The sequence below is a fragment of the Phoca vitulina genome, unplaced genomic scaffold (genome assembly GCF_004348235.1).
Source record: "Phoca vitulina isolate PV1807 unplaced genomic scaffold, GSC_HSeal_1.0 scaffold6, whole genome shotgun sequence".
NCBI classification, from domain to species: Eukaryota; Metazoa; Chordata; class Mammalia; order Carnivora; family Phocidae; genus Phoca; species Phoca vitulina.
This window is the reverse complement of record NW_022589709.1, coordinates 30,026,051-30,040,147: the sequence shown is the minus strand read 5'-3', so window position 1 is coordinate 30,040,147 and position 14,097 is coordinate 30,026,051. Positions and strand designations below refer to the sequence as shown.

Here is a 14,097-nt window from a genome sequence, read left to right as displayed (position 1 = left end):
CCTGCTTCTCCCCCTCCCACTCCCCCTGCTTGTGTTCTCTCTCTCGCTGTCTCTCTGTCAATTAAATAATAAAATCTTTAAAAAAAAAAAAAGAATACAATATGTAATACATATATAAAATACACATTAATCAACTATTTATGTTATTGTATTGGTAAGGCTTCTAGTCAACAGTAGGATATTAGTAGTTAAGTTTTGAGGAGTCAAAGCTATACATGGATTTTCTACTGCTTAGGAGGCCGAAGCCCCTAACACTTATGTCGTTCAAAGATCAACTGTAATTAGTAACGACTGGCAGAACTTGACACTATTTCCTCACTCAAAGTCTGGGAGTAAAATAGGAAAAAAAAAGTAAAATAAAAGAGCCTGGGCTCTTTCCATAGTTTGGCTATTGTGGACATTGCTGCTATAAACATCGGGGATGTCCATCGACAGATGAATGGATAAAGAAGATGTGGTATATATATACAATGGAATATTATGCAGCCATCAAAAGGAATGAGATCTTGCCATTTGCAACGACGTGGATGGAACTGGAGGGTATTATGCTGAGCAAAATAAGTCAAACAGAGAAAGACATGTATCATATGACCTCACTGATATGAGGAATTCTTAATCTCAGGAAACAAACTGAGGGTTGCTGGAGTGGGGGGTGGGATGGGAGGGATGGGGTGACTGGGTGATAGACACTGGGGAGGGTATGTGCTCTGGTAAGCGCTGTGAATTGTGCAAGACTGTTGAATCACAGATCTGTACCTCTGAAACAAATAATGCAATATATGTAAAGAAAAAAAAAAAAAGAAGAAGAAGATAGCAGGAGGGGAAGAATGAAGGGGGGGAAATTGGAGGGGGACATGAACCATGAGAGATGATGGACTCTGAAAAACAAACTGAGGGTTCTAGAGGGGAGGGGTGTGGGAGGATGGGTTAGCCTGGTGATGGGTATTAAAGAGGGCACATTCTGCATGGAGCACTGGGTGTTATGCACAAACAATGAATCATGGAACACTACATCAAAAACTAATGATGTAATGTATGGTGATTAACATAACAATAAAAAAGATAAAAAAAAAGAGCCTGGGCATTAAAAATTTAACTATTAGTTAAAATACTTAATAACAGTATTGTAAGGTATAATTTTTATAAAAGTATGCTGCCAAGCTGTAGTAGTCTTAGAAAGAAATGGGTGAGTACAGAAAACAGTCCTCCTATGTTTGTCTCATTAGAAAGAATCTACATGTTGCTATTTCAAAATTTATATCTCAGATCTTTTACACTAGTATTCCCTAAGGAAGTAAAATAGTGAAAAATAAGGAGTATTATGCATTCATTAAATGCCGACTATGTGGCACTGTGTTTTTTGCTTGGAATTCAAATATGAAACACATTTTCCTTGCCTTTAAGGATAGTGTTTGGGAGTAAGCAGAAAAATAGACACATAATTCTAATCCAACATAGTAATTATTAAGTAGGTATGTAAAAAATGTACAAGAGCCTAAATACTTCTCTCTTAGAGCTTCCTATTTCATAACAGCTTATTTTTATTGCTTTAGAAGGTGTGCATATTACAACAAAGTTTATAATTTTCCTATGAGTTATTTTTCTTTTTGCAAACCAGCCATGAGTTTTAAACAATATATAGGGACAAATACCAAAAGGAATGTATCTGTATCCCATTTGGTAAAATTATATTGCCAACCTTTTCTATTTGGCCTGGAGTTGAATAAAAATAGAATTAGCAGGTATTATACCCAGAGTTTTTTGGCTTGTGCACTCTATGCAACTAGCTGGAAAAATGAGTATGTAAAGGTAAAATCCAGCTCATATTCCACATGCAGATCCAGGCAACTTGGCTTTGGTTCTTGTCCATGAGCTTTGTTAAATTCAGGTAAAGATTCCTTATGGACTAATGACATCCGTAAGTTTTAGGGCCTCCATTACTGGGCATGCTATAAGAAGTCTGCCTCCATAAAAATGTCCCAGTGCTTGCTTTGGCAGCACATACACAAAACTGGAATAATACAGAGAGATTGGCATGGTCCCTGTGCAAGAAGGACATGCGAAATTGTAGAAAATTCCATATTTTTACATCCCTTGTTCGTGGACAAGAAGAAGTAATTTGTAAAAATGGCCATACTGCCCAAAGCCATCTACAGATTCAATACAATCTCCATCAAAATGTCAAAGGCATTCTTCACAGAAACGAAAAAAGAAATTCTAAAATTTGTATGGAACCAGAGAAGACCCTGAATAGTCAAAACAATCCTAACAAAAAAGAACAAAGCTGGAGGTATCACAGTTCCTGATTTCAAACTATATTACAAAGTCATAGTAATAAAAACAGTAAGGTCCTGGCACAAAAATAAACACACAGACTAAGAGAAAAGAACAGAAGCCCAGAATGAAATTCTAGCATATATGGTTAATTAATATGCACTAAGGGAGCCAATGAGGAAAGGATAATCTCCTCGACAAATGGTGCTGAGAAAACTGGAGAAACACATACAGAACAATAAAATTGGACCCCTATCTCACACCGCTCACAAACATTAACTTGAGATGGATCAAAAATATAAACATAAGAATTGATACCATAAAACTCCTAGGAGAAAACATAAGAAAGAAGCTCAAACATAAGAATTGATACCATAAAACTCCTAGGAGAAAACATAAGAAAGAAGCTCATCATTGGTCTTGGCAATGATTTTTTTGGTCATGACGCCAAAAGTACAAACAATGAAAGCAAAAGTCAACAAATGGGAATACACCAAACTCAAAAACTTCTGCACAGAAAAAGAAACAAAATGAAAAGACAATCTACAGAATAGAAGAAAAATTTCCCAAATGATATATTGGATAAGGGGTTAATGTCCAAAATATATAGCAAATGCACAGAACTTAATGATAAAAAGTACCTGATTTAAAAATTGGCAGAAGAACCAAAACATTTTTCCAAAGAGGACATCAAAAAGTTCAACAGGCACATGAACCAATGCTCAGCATCACTAATCACCAGGGAAATGCCAATCAAAACCACAATGAGATTTTCACCTCATACCTGTTAGACGGTCTATCATCAAGAGGTCAAGAACAACAGGTGCTGGTGAGGATATGGTGAAAAGGAACCCTTATATGCTGTTGGTGGGAATGTAAATTGATCTAAACACCATGGAAAACAATATGCACATTCTTCAAAAAATTAAAAATATGGGTCTACCATATGATCTGGCAAATCCACTTTTGGGTATATACCCAAAGAAAATGAAAATAGAATTTCAAAGAGATATATGTACTCCCATGTTTATCACAGCATTACTCACAGTAACTGAGAAATGGAAACAACATATCAATGCATCAAAAACATACGGTGTGTGTGAGTATAACATATATATAATATTACTCAGCCATGAGAAAGGTGGGTATCTTGCCATTTGCCACAACATGATTGGGACTTGAGCACATTATGCTAAGCTAGGTAGGTCAGACAGAGAAAGGGAAGTACTATGTGATATCACTTATACATGGAATCGGAAAAAAATCAAACCTGTAAAAAAATAGAGGGTAAAATGGCAGTTACCAGAAGATGGGGGCTAGGGAGATAAGACTGATAGTGTTTAAAGGTATAAACTTGTAATGAGTAGTAAATAAGCTATAGAGATATAACGTACAGTATAAGGAATGTAGACAATACTATTATACTATAATTATGTAATGTGAGAAATAACACCACAATGCCAATCATATTATTATAATAAATCGAAGTAGCGTACCGTATACCTTAAATTCACACAATGTTACACGTGACATCTATTCAATAAAAAAAGACACATATATTAACAAAACAGAGTGCCCAAAAATAAACCCACACATATATGGTCAATTAACTTGTGAAAAAGGAGACAAAAAAATACAATGGGAAAAGGACACTCTCTTCAATAAATGGTGTTGAGAAAACTGGACACTTATCTTACACCATACACATAAACATCCACTCAAACTGGATTAAAGGCTTTACATATCTACCTAGCGTCATTAGACTTCATATCACACCACTTCATGCAAACTGTAGGAATCACAAACAGTGTAATTCTTTCATACTCTAACACAAACTGTATGCAAAATACCTCTTCCTGATTTCCTTGGTATGATCAGACATACTGGAAGGCTTAAAAATTAAGTGCAGATAAGAGAACTGTTAGACAGAGGCTTGCTTTAAAGCTACCCTGCCCCAGAGTATGAAGACCCTGTTCTGTGATGGACAGTCTTAAGACAGTCAAACACTGGACTCAAAGATTGGCAGGCCCCCAGAAGCAACTTCTCTGGATTTCTTATTTCCCTTCCTTCTCTTTGCCGGCCTCTTCCCACAGGACACTATTTCATATTCCAACATCAAGGTATCCTCGTTGTATTAATAAAAATGCTCTGAAGCCTCAAGAAGATCAAGAAATACAAATATTCTACCAAGGGCTTCCCTGATTTCCAGTTTCTAATGTGAGAAATGCTCCAGTTCTCCCCAGCACCTTGAGGTGACTATGGTAGTGATGGACCTTCTTAACCTTCTGAACAGACTTATCACAGGGGCTTGACCTTGCCAGTCCCACAGGAATTGCTTTCATCTCTATCAGGGGGATTCAGGAAGAATATAATTCATAAGGTTTTCCTCAGAATCCAACTCTGAATGGAACTAATTATGGAAAACCTAAACTGTCCGTGGATTTTTTAGAAAGCAAATACTCTTAAGAATCTTTCTCACCAGGGCGCCTGGGTGGCTCAGTTGGTTAAGCATCTGCCTTGGGCTCAGGTCATGATCCCAGGGTTCTGGGATCCAGCTCATCATCGGGCTCCCTGCTCAATGGGGAGCCTGCTTCTCCCTCTCCCGCTCCCCTGCTTGGGCTCTCTCTCTCTCACTCTGTCAGATGAATGAATAAAATCTTAAAAAAAAAAAAAAAAAGAATCTTTCTCACCAAAATCTAGAAATATCTTTAGAACAGTCTCAGCTCTTTGTGTTACTGGCCCATTCTCTGAGCTCCAGCCCTGACCTGTTTGCTAATCCTCCCTAGGCTCTTCCTCAGGACACAGTCTGATCTCGTATTTCCCTGAGAAACTGATTTTTTTTTTCCTTTTTTTCATTTATTTATTAGAAAGAGAGCACAAACAGGGGGAGAGGCAGGCAGAAGGAGAAGCAAGCTCCCTGCTGAGCAGGGAGCCTGACCCAGAACTGGATCCTAGGATCCTGGTTGGTTGGTTTTTCAGCAATATCATCAGCTTAACCAAAACCAATCTGTGGACAATAGAATACAACACTCAAAAGGCTAATCCATGGGGTTAGAGAGCATTGTGTAATGAGTCCTGGGAACAATCATAGGTAAATATTGGAAAGTAAATAGTTTTAGGCAGTGAGATTGCTTTGAGATGAGTACAGAATTGTTAACCAGGTGGGGATTCAGTTTCAAGCAACTCAACTTTAATACTTAGGGTAAGGGACGTGGCATGATATAACAAAATGTGCAACCATGACGAATGATACATTAGTAAAAGGTAAAAGTAAAATAAAATAGAGTGATTTTAATTAATTTGAACAGAGCTCAGTGATTACTATTTAAATAAACACTCACGAGTGAACACAATTTATAAGAAAATATATTGAGAGTATATTCTCAATATATATCTTTGTTCATAAAGATATATAGAAAGAACAAAGAAATAAAAACATATATTCCCACAGAAACTAAGAGATAGAGACGCTATCTTTGTCAAATGTTTACCTTCTAAAGAGCTAGTTCTCAGGTCCTTGAAAAATCCATTTCTGGACTATTAAGCTGAAAAGAAGCTTATTTTCTTTCTGGAAAAATATATATACATTTCCAAGAGACAGAGAAAGAACTTACAATTATAGGTTTTTAAAGTAAATGCTCTAAGAAAAGGGACGGGAGAGAAGTCCCTCCCCTTCTTTTCTTTCTTTTTGTTTTTTAGAGAAGGGGAGGGGCAGAGGGAAAGAAAGAGAGAGAATCCTAAGCAGACTCCACACAGGGCTTGATCTCACAACCATAAATGATAGCCAGAACCAAAATCAATATTTGGACGCTTAAGAGATTGAGCCACCCAGGTGCCCCTCCCCTTATTTTCAAAAAGAAAAACTAACCCTTTTATTTTTAATCTGTATTTGCCATTACACTACCAAGTCCTATTGGAAGTTTTAAGGCTCCTCAAACAACATAAAATCACTGCTCTTAAGGAATTCACATTGCTTCAGAGTAATGTGTTAATCTGATTACTGTGTTCTTTCTTTGAGACCATAACCCACTAAAATGTTAGTAGAAACTGGCTAATACGAATGCAGTGGATATGGTAGGGCATTCAACACCCTTTTCAATTTCCTTTGGTATACCTTCCTGTACTAAAGAATCTATAAGGCTAAAAACTAATTGCACACTCACTTGCAGCTACACTTAGAAGGCAGAAATGAAGCAGAGACCATCTTCTCTCTTTGGTGGTTGCTGCTCACAAGTGACATTACAGAGACAGTAGAGTGGTCTGTAATGACACAGAGTTGTCTATGTGTGGGCATTATGAGTTTCAAGAGGCAGATGCAGTGGAGGGGGCAGGGCTGGGAGTTGAGATTTCCTATCCTAGATGGAAATGAGGACAGTGAGTTCTGGGATCTAACAATTTCCAAAGTAATACCTGGATTCTCCACCTTAACAGAAGCAGCATTTTACCTTAAGCATCAGTTCATTGATCTTGTTCAAAAAGACATTCCTATGGGACTCCTGGGTGGCTCAGCCAGTTAAGTGTCTGCCTTTGGCTCAGGTCATGATCCCAGGGTCCTGGGATGGAGCCCCGGGCTTCCTGCTCAGCGGGGAGCCTGCTTCTCCCTCTCTCCCTCTTGTTCCCCCTCCTTGTGCTCTCTGTGTCAAATAAATAAATAAAATCTTAAAAAAAAAAAAGACATTCCTGGTGTCCAGAACCATTCACACAGCCCTTCAATAATTTTGTAAGGCATTAATTCTCCCTATACTAAATCTGTTTCTATTTAAAAGCTCTAGAGTAGCTTCTGGTCCCTGCAATGTAGTCTCTGGTCTTAAAGTGTTTTATTTTGTTTTAATTGGTCTTTTGTATACTGAAAGCTCTAATAAAGAAACCTAATAATTATATGGAGAAAAAAAGTAACAGTCTAACCAGATTTTATTATTAATCCAGGATGAAAGAGCCAAAACTATAAATGTTCTTAAATAACATTTATAGTCATTTGTTATCTTAATATATGCAGTTATATTTTAGGCTCATTAAAGCCAATAGTTATTTTCTCTGTACAGTGTTTTACATATGATTTACATGCAAGATCAAAGATAAATATAGATACAGCAAGTATAAATTCAAAGCTGTTTTCTCTTTTTGAAAAATTATTATTTTTAAATAAGGCAAACCATAAAGAAATACAAGTAGGTCAAAGAATTCATAGTTAATTATGCTGTCCCTAACATATTCCATTATTTGCAAAGTAGCAAAATTTACCTCTTGCATCACAAGGCTATTTTGTCAACTAATAAGCTTATGGCTATAGCTCATGACCTGGTTGAAACAACAAACCAAAACATTTTTCAATTCAATATACAGTGTAACAAAATTAGTTTTAAACACAAAGAATAAAGGGCAACTATAGATTTTGAGAACATACTTTTTCATTCATATTTCATGCATATTCAATTCACTGAGTATGGATGCTTATGGAACAGAAGCATATTAGAGCTAAATATAATTCATTTATAAAGCATTCTTAATCCTGATAAGCATTAAGAATCCTGATAAATATTTCATCTCTGGACTTCCCAGGAAGATGGCAGAATAGTAAGATCTTAAGCTCGCCTCTTCCAATGGATACACCTAGATAACACCCACATCCGTGTAAATAACCCAGAAAACAACCTGGCAGAACAGACTATCTACAGCTAAATATAGAGAAGGGGCCACATTGAAAATGGTAGAAGAACGTAGATGTCAGTGGGAACCAAACCAACCCACAAGACCATCCAGGGAGGGAGGATCACTGCAAGCACAGAACAGGAGAGCAGCAGACCCCAGCCCAGGCACCTCACGTATGGGGAACCAGCAGTAAGATGATGAACCCCCATGATATTTGGTTTTAAAAAACCAGAGGATCTTAATTTTGCAAGATTTTACAATCAGTGGGGCTTAACACCTGGAACTTTAAAAATCAGTGGTTCAATCCCGGGAAACACAGAGGGCAATAGAAAACTCAATCCCCACCCTTAAAAAGACAGCATACCAAACGACCTAACTGAGGTACAGCTTGGACTCAGTAGTCCGAAGAATGCCTGAGGTATATACAAGAAAGAAATTTATTTCCTAACCTCACTGGGTGCTGGAGGGGCAGGGATCTTCAGGAGACTTCTCCAAAAACAAAAGAGCTGGCCGGCACCATTTCCCTCCACTACCACACCCCAGCCTATATACCCAGACACCTGCAGAACCAGCAAGAACACTCTCTACCTAGCTTGCTAACAGTGCACCCTTCCCCCACACTCTCCTTTGGATCCACCTACTCCAGCCAGGCCTCACGGGAATTCTGCAAAGCAGCTACAGGGGCTCTCCCACGGCAGAGCAACACAGGTGTTACTAACACCATGTGCCCCCCACCCACCCTGTGCACCCACCCCTCCAACACACCCTCAGCAGGAGTCCATCCACAGCAGCACCCCAAGTTTGGCAGCCGGCAAGCAGCCCTGACAGAGGCCTACACCACACCAAAGTGACTCCCGCCCTGGGTAGAGGGGTGGAAAACCACACACACCAGCTCCACTGCAGCCCCAGAAGCAGGCTGGGGGCAGACATCTGGTCCAACTGCAGGACCCACTCACAAACAAAAGCCACTCAGAGGACAACACAGGGAGACTGCCCCGTGGTTCAGTGTGACTTCCCCTCTGGCAAACATCTGATCTGATCCAAGGCAAGCCCAAGGCAGCTCCAGACTAGGCCATGAACAATACAGGGACTAAACCTTGCCCACAATAGGCAAAAGAAGCCATTGCTGATGATTGGGCTGAAGGCCAACTGGAGACACCCCTGATGTGCCAGGTTCTGGAGAACAGGGGACACTACACTGCAGGGCACCGTGAGACCTCTTCTTCATAAGGACACTACTTGCAAAAGCAGGAGACATGGCTGACTCTCCTAACACATAGAAACAGACACAGAGTGTTAGGCAAAACAGGAGGCATGTCCCAAATGAAAGAAGACAGAATCACAGCAAGAAATGGACACAAGCAATATGCCTAATAGAGAATTTAAAGTAATGGTCAAAAAGATGCTCATTGGACTTGAGAAAAAAGTGGAGGACTCCAGTGAGACCTTCAACAAAGAAATAGAACATATAAGAAAAAAACAAGCAGAGATGAAGAACTTAGTAACTGAAATAAAAAACACACTAGAGGGAATCAATAGCTTAGGAAGCAGAAGAATGGATCAGCAACCTGGAGGACAAAGTAATGGAAAGCATTCACACTGAACAGGAGAAAAATAAAAGAATAATAAAACATGAGAACAGATTAAGGGAACTCAGCAACACCACCAAGCTCAATAATATTCACATTGTAGAGATTACAGAAGGAGAAAAGGGGGCAGAAAAATTATTTGAAGAAATAATAGCTGAATATTTCCTTACTCTGGGGAAGGAAACAAACCAGATCCAAGAGGCAGAGAACGCCAACAAAATCAACCCCAGGAGGTCCACACCAAGACACACAGTAATCAAAATGGCAAAAAGTAGTGATAAAGAGAGAACTTTAAAGGTAACAAGAGGAAAGAAAACAGGACCTGCAAGTAGAGAGATTTGCTAGTATCAACTAGTAGTCAATGATCATGAAATATTTAACCTGTTATTATGACTTTCATATTCACTATCAGCAGCAAACAGAATAGTACAAATGATTAAATATTACCATACTCCTAACCTCTGTGCTTTTTTGGAAGTAAAGGAGGGAGTTTAGGAGGGGAGGAAAATATAAGGAGAGACCACAGATGATAGAAGTAAAAAAAAAAAAAAAAAAAACCCACCCTACAGCCATGGATACCTACCCAGCATTATATATTTGTTCTCTCAGTATTATTTTTCTATCTTGCATATGTTTGAGCCAATCAACTACTCCTGCACAAATAATGTTCATTCCTATAACATATATGAAAATTTAAGAACATAATGCTTGCTTTTCTTGAAACTTCATGATGATTATAACTTCCCTAGGAGATAATGTAGAAAATGGTACCATTTTATAAATATAGGTAGAAGAAAAATCAGCCTCTGATTTTGCAATTTCAATAAGAATTAGCTAAATGTTTAATATTTGTACTATATTTCCTTGGTATTCTCTGAAGTTTTTCCATATGCATATATCAGATTTGAAAATAATTTTGATCATTTAAGAAATTTATGTATAAAAATTCTTGTTGCCACTGTTCAAAGTTGGGACTCACAGAACTGCAGGTTGAAGGTTTCTATCACACACTTTTTAGTTCCCCTGTCTACCTGCACCATAATATGGTGGAGGAGACTCATTCTTACTACCCTTCCAGAGATAGATATGTGTATTATCTATTACTTTGCTACACAAATATTCCTTACTATTGAGACAGGGAAACTGAAGGACTCTATAAAAATTTGCTTTTTGCTCCTTTTTCTGCTTCTATTCTTGCTAGGAATTGTACCTCCACCCCACTTTACACGTGCTTTGTAACAGAAATAGCATAGGCCTTCCTTGTAAGGGATAAGAAGTTAATGATTTTTCTAGAATAAATAGCATTTAAGGAAGGACCAGGTGAGAATGACCTGCGGAAGCTGTCACAGGTGTATTCTAGATCAAGGCCCTCTGGCTCCAAGGAATAACACCTGGGCCCTTGTATTTGTTCTAACTGGTTCCTAGAAGCCTAAGGGGACATGTACATCAAACCATCATCCTCAATAAAAACCCCCGGAGACCCCGAACAAAGACAAGACTCATGTTCCTTTCCAAGTCTCCCGAACACTCCATCTGTATCTTCAATAAACTCTGCTTTCACCCCCTGCTGGCTCACATTTTATTTCCATCCCTCATGAAGCCAAAGACCCTTTTGGCTGCCCCTGTGAGATTCCCCTCTGGGTCCTTGGACCTGGCCTGCCTGCATCACTATGAGTTCTGTTCTGTATCTTTGCTTACTTAGTATATGTCAAAAAGTATTACTACATTCCAGAATAAAGAGAGCTACTTCATTTGAATACCTGCAAAGTATCCTATCAATTATATGGACTTTACACATGAATCGTAGTTTCAAAAAAGAATCCTAAACTCAATTTTGCAGGGAACCAAGCGAAACCAGGAAAATATGATTAATGTGTAATGTCAATTCTGCTAATTAATATGCAGCCTCTAGAAGAGTTATGTGGTATTTTTATGTCACCTCTGGTGAGGACATGCAAATTATGGCTAAGATTAAGGAATACAAACCCATTAGTCCATCCTCATTCCTGCCTGCTCAAAGGACTGCTTGCAGGGTCAAAGATAAAGGTTGGCTTAGCTGACAACTGAGATTTAAAGAAAACCAACAAAAGGCAACAAAGCCCCAAGTGGCACAGAGCCATTGCCAGCTCATGGTGCTGTTTAGTCACAGTTGGCTCTGTGAGCAGCTTGGAGAAAAGGCTCCACGTTGGCTTTACTCTGCCTTGTTATCAGCCTCCAAACAACACTGAGCAGTGGGTGATGCAGCAATCTTTCTTCCTTGTCACCCGTGAGAAAGCTGGAGTTTTAATCTTCTCTCCTCCATGAAGCACTCAAATATCTTTTTCTGTTGGCAACTTGATCTTCTGGTCCCGCTCTCAGCACGGCTTTCTGTTTCATTCTGTACTCAGAGACTTTGTACCAAAAACCAGAAAAGGACTCAACTAGGGAGTTTGAGCTGGATATTTGTGTTATCTTTCAAAACTAAATTGCATTTCTGTAGGTATGTTTGTTCCTTTGTGGTTAACATAGAATGTGCTTAAATGCCTATGGTTCACAAATGTCTGTAGCACTCTGGAGGAAATAAAAAACAATCTCTTCACATAATCCACCAGAACACCACAATTCTCTCATAAAGACTAGCATGGACTAAACATTTTACAAATTATTTACCAATAATTTGCCTATGGGGTTTATGAGAACCAGTGCCCTATCTTATAATTCCCACATTAAAACACTAAAATACACAATGACTTGTTTTGATACTCCATTTTTTAGGGCCACCGAAAAAGAAAAAAAAAAAAAAACACAAGGTAGGACTATTTGATCTAATTAAAGATGAGATAAAGATTCTGTGCCTCTGGGATTACAAAATTTTATTTATTGAAATGTCTTATTTTACTTGAACATAAGAAACTAAATCACCCAAGTAAATGCCATCAATCAGCCAGGTCATTGTTTTTGGCAATGTTTTGGATTGGACTTCTCTGCTAGAGTCAAAATGATCAATGAGTCTACACATGTCTCTTCTGAGTAGTTTCCAGCCTGGGAAGCAAAACTAAGCCTTCGAATGATTCCCTGTCCCATGATGCAGACCATTCAGGCCCTCCCAGGTCCTCGCCTAATGGTTTCAGAGATCATTTATCTTATCTCAACCTCTATACAGACTGGATCTTTGCCTTGAATAATATCCTTTTGAGTAGGACAGGCAGGGCTAAGTAGGGAGAAATAGGTAGGGGGCTACGTGATCAGGCTCATAGGAATCCCAAAAATGCAGAGGTGTAAGGAAACCAGAGATCAGGGAACACACCAGACCACCCTGCCCTAGGTGTCCAGGTTTTTCTTTTGGGGCGGGAGGGGGGTGTCTTTTTTTTATGACAGTCACCTGTGACCAACAAAGAAAAAACAGACCCTAAAAAGAAGTAAGACATTAAAGATGTTATCACCAGTCCTTACTCAAACCAAGGAGTCACAAGAATGTTAAGGTCACAAACTCCCTGGTCAGTTCTAAATAAAAGATGGTCAGTGGAGACCCACATTGGCAACCCTGTTGGGACCCCTCTCACTGCGGAGAGCTTTTTCTGTATCCTCACTTAATGAAACTCTATGGCTTTACTCACTCTCCTTTATCCTCGAGATTCATTCTTCGACTCAGGGAGACAAGAACCTCGCTCTCCCACTTCACTTTCTTCTCTTGTGGTGATCCAAGCACATTTCAACTCAAATGGGCACATGTCCTCCCTCCTCGACCAAACCCTTTTGACAATTCTAGTCATGAAGCCTCCCTCCATGATTCATTCTCTAAACTCATTTTGAACCTATTATCTCAAACAATTTAACATTTAAGTATTTATTACTGAATTTCCTGAATTGTACATATTTTCTCCAAATACTGTGTTTTATTAGAACGTAGGAACCATAACCTTGTTTTCTGATATACACCAAAATGACCACCCTGAGGCTAAGCATATAGTGAGGACTCAGTAAATGCTTCTAAAGCTGGTGAAGAAATGCTGGCTCCATTATCAGTAACTTAATAGTCAAGGACCAAGTGCTGCTTTAAAAATTCCAGTTTCATCTTTAAATAGAACACTCTCTATCTAGACCTACCCAAGAATCCTGCCATGTGTTAAAATCTATTTTTATGAATAATTGTAAATGAAATTGTTGATAAATGATTTTGTGCTCAGTTGTTCTGGGAAATGCTTAACATTTTCAAATAATGCAATTTACTTTTCTAATGCATAACTGGCTTTTAAAAAGCTACTGCTAAAAACTGTTTACATAAAACTGCTTTGTCCTTAAAGAAATCTGATGTTCAAATAGAAACACACGTTTTACTTGATCTCTATTAGTTCTCAACTCAAAAATGTTCATTTTGATTCCTTAAAAGGAATTAGGCAGATATACTCTTTATAGTAAAGCAGAAGTTTTTAACTGAGCATTTAACATTTTTCTCCTATATTATTTCATATTCCAAAAAATGAGGATTCAAGGAGCCTAATACTCATTTAAAATTACCTTAATAAATGCAGAAATTAAATTGTCTCTTCTCTCACATAATTGCTGCTAAAAAAAATCTGTAGATACATGCAGGTATCTTATAATT

General features: G+C 38.4%; 1 non-coding gene across 1 annotated transcript; it reads left to right on the top strand.

Annotated features, from left to right (window-relative positions):
* The first annotated feature begins 1,982 nt into the window (after positions 1–1,982).
* LOC116632485 lies at positions 1,983–2,087 on the top strand. Its single transcript, XR_004299428.1, has one exon. It is a non-coding gene; the product is annotated as a U6 spliceosomal RNA (small nuclear RNA).
* Positions 2,088–14,097: the final 12,010 nt, after the last annotated feature.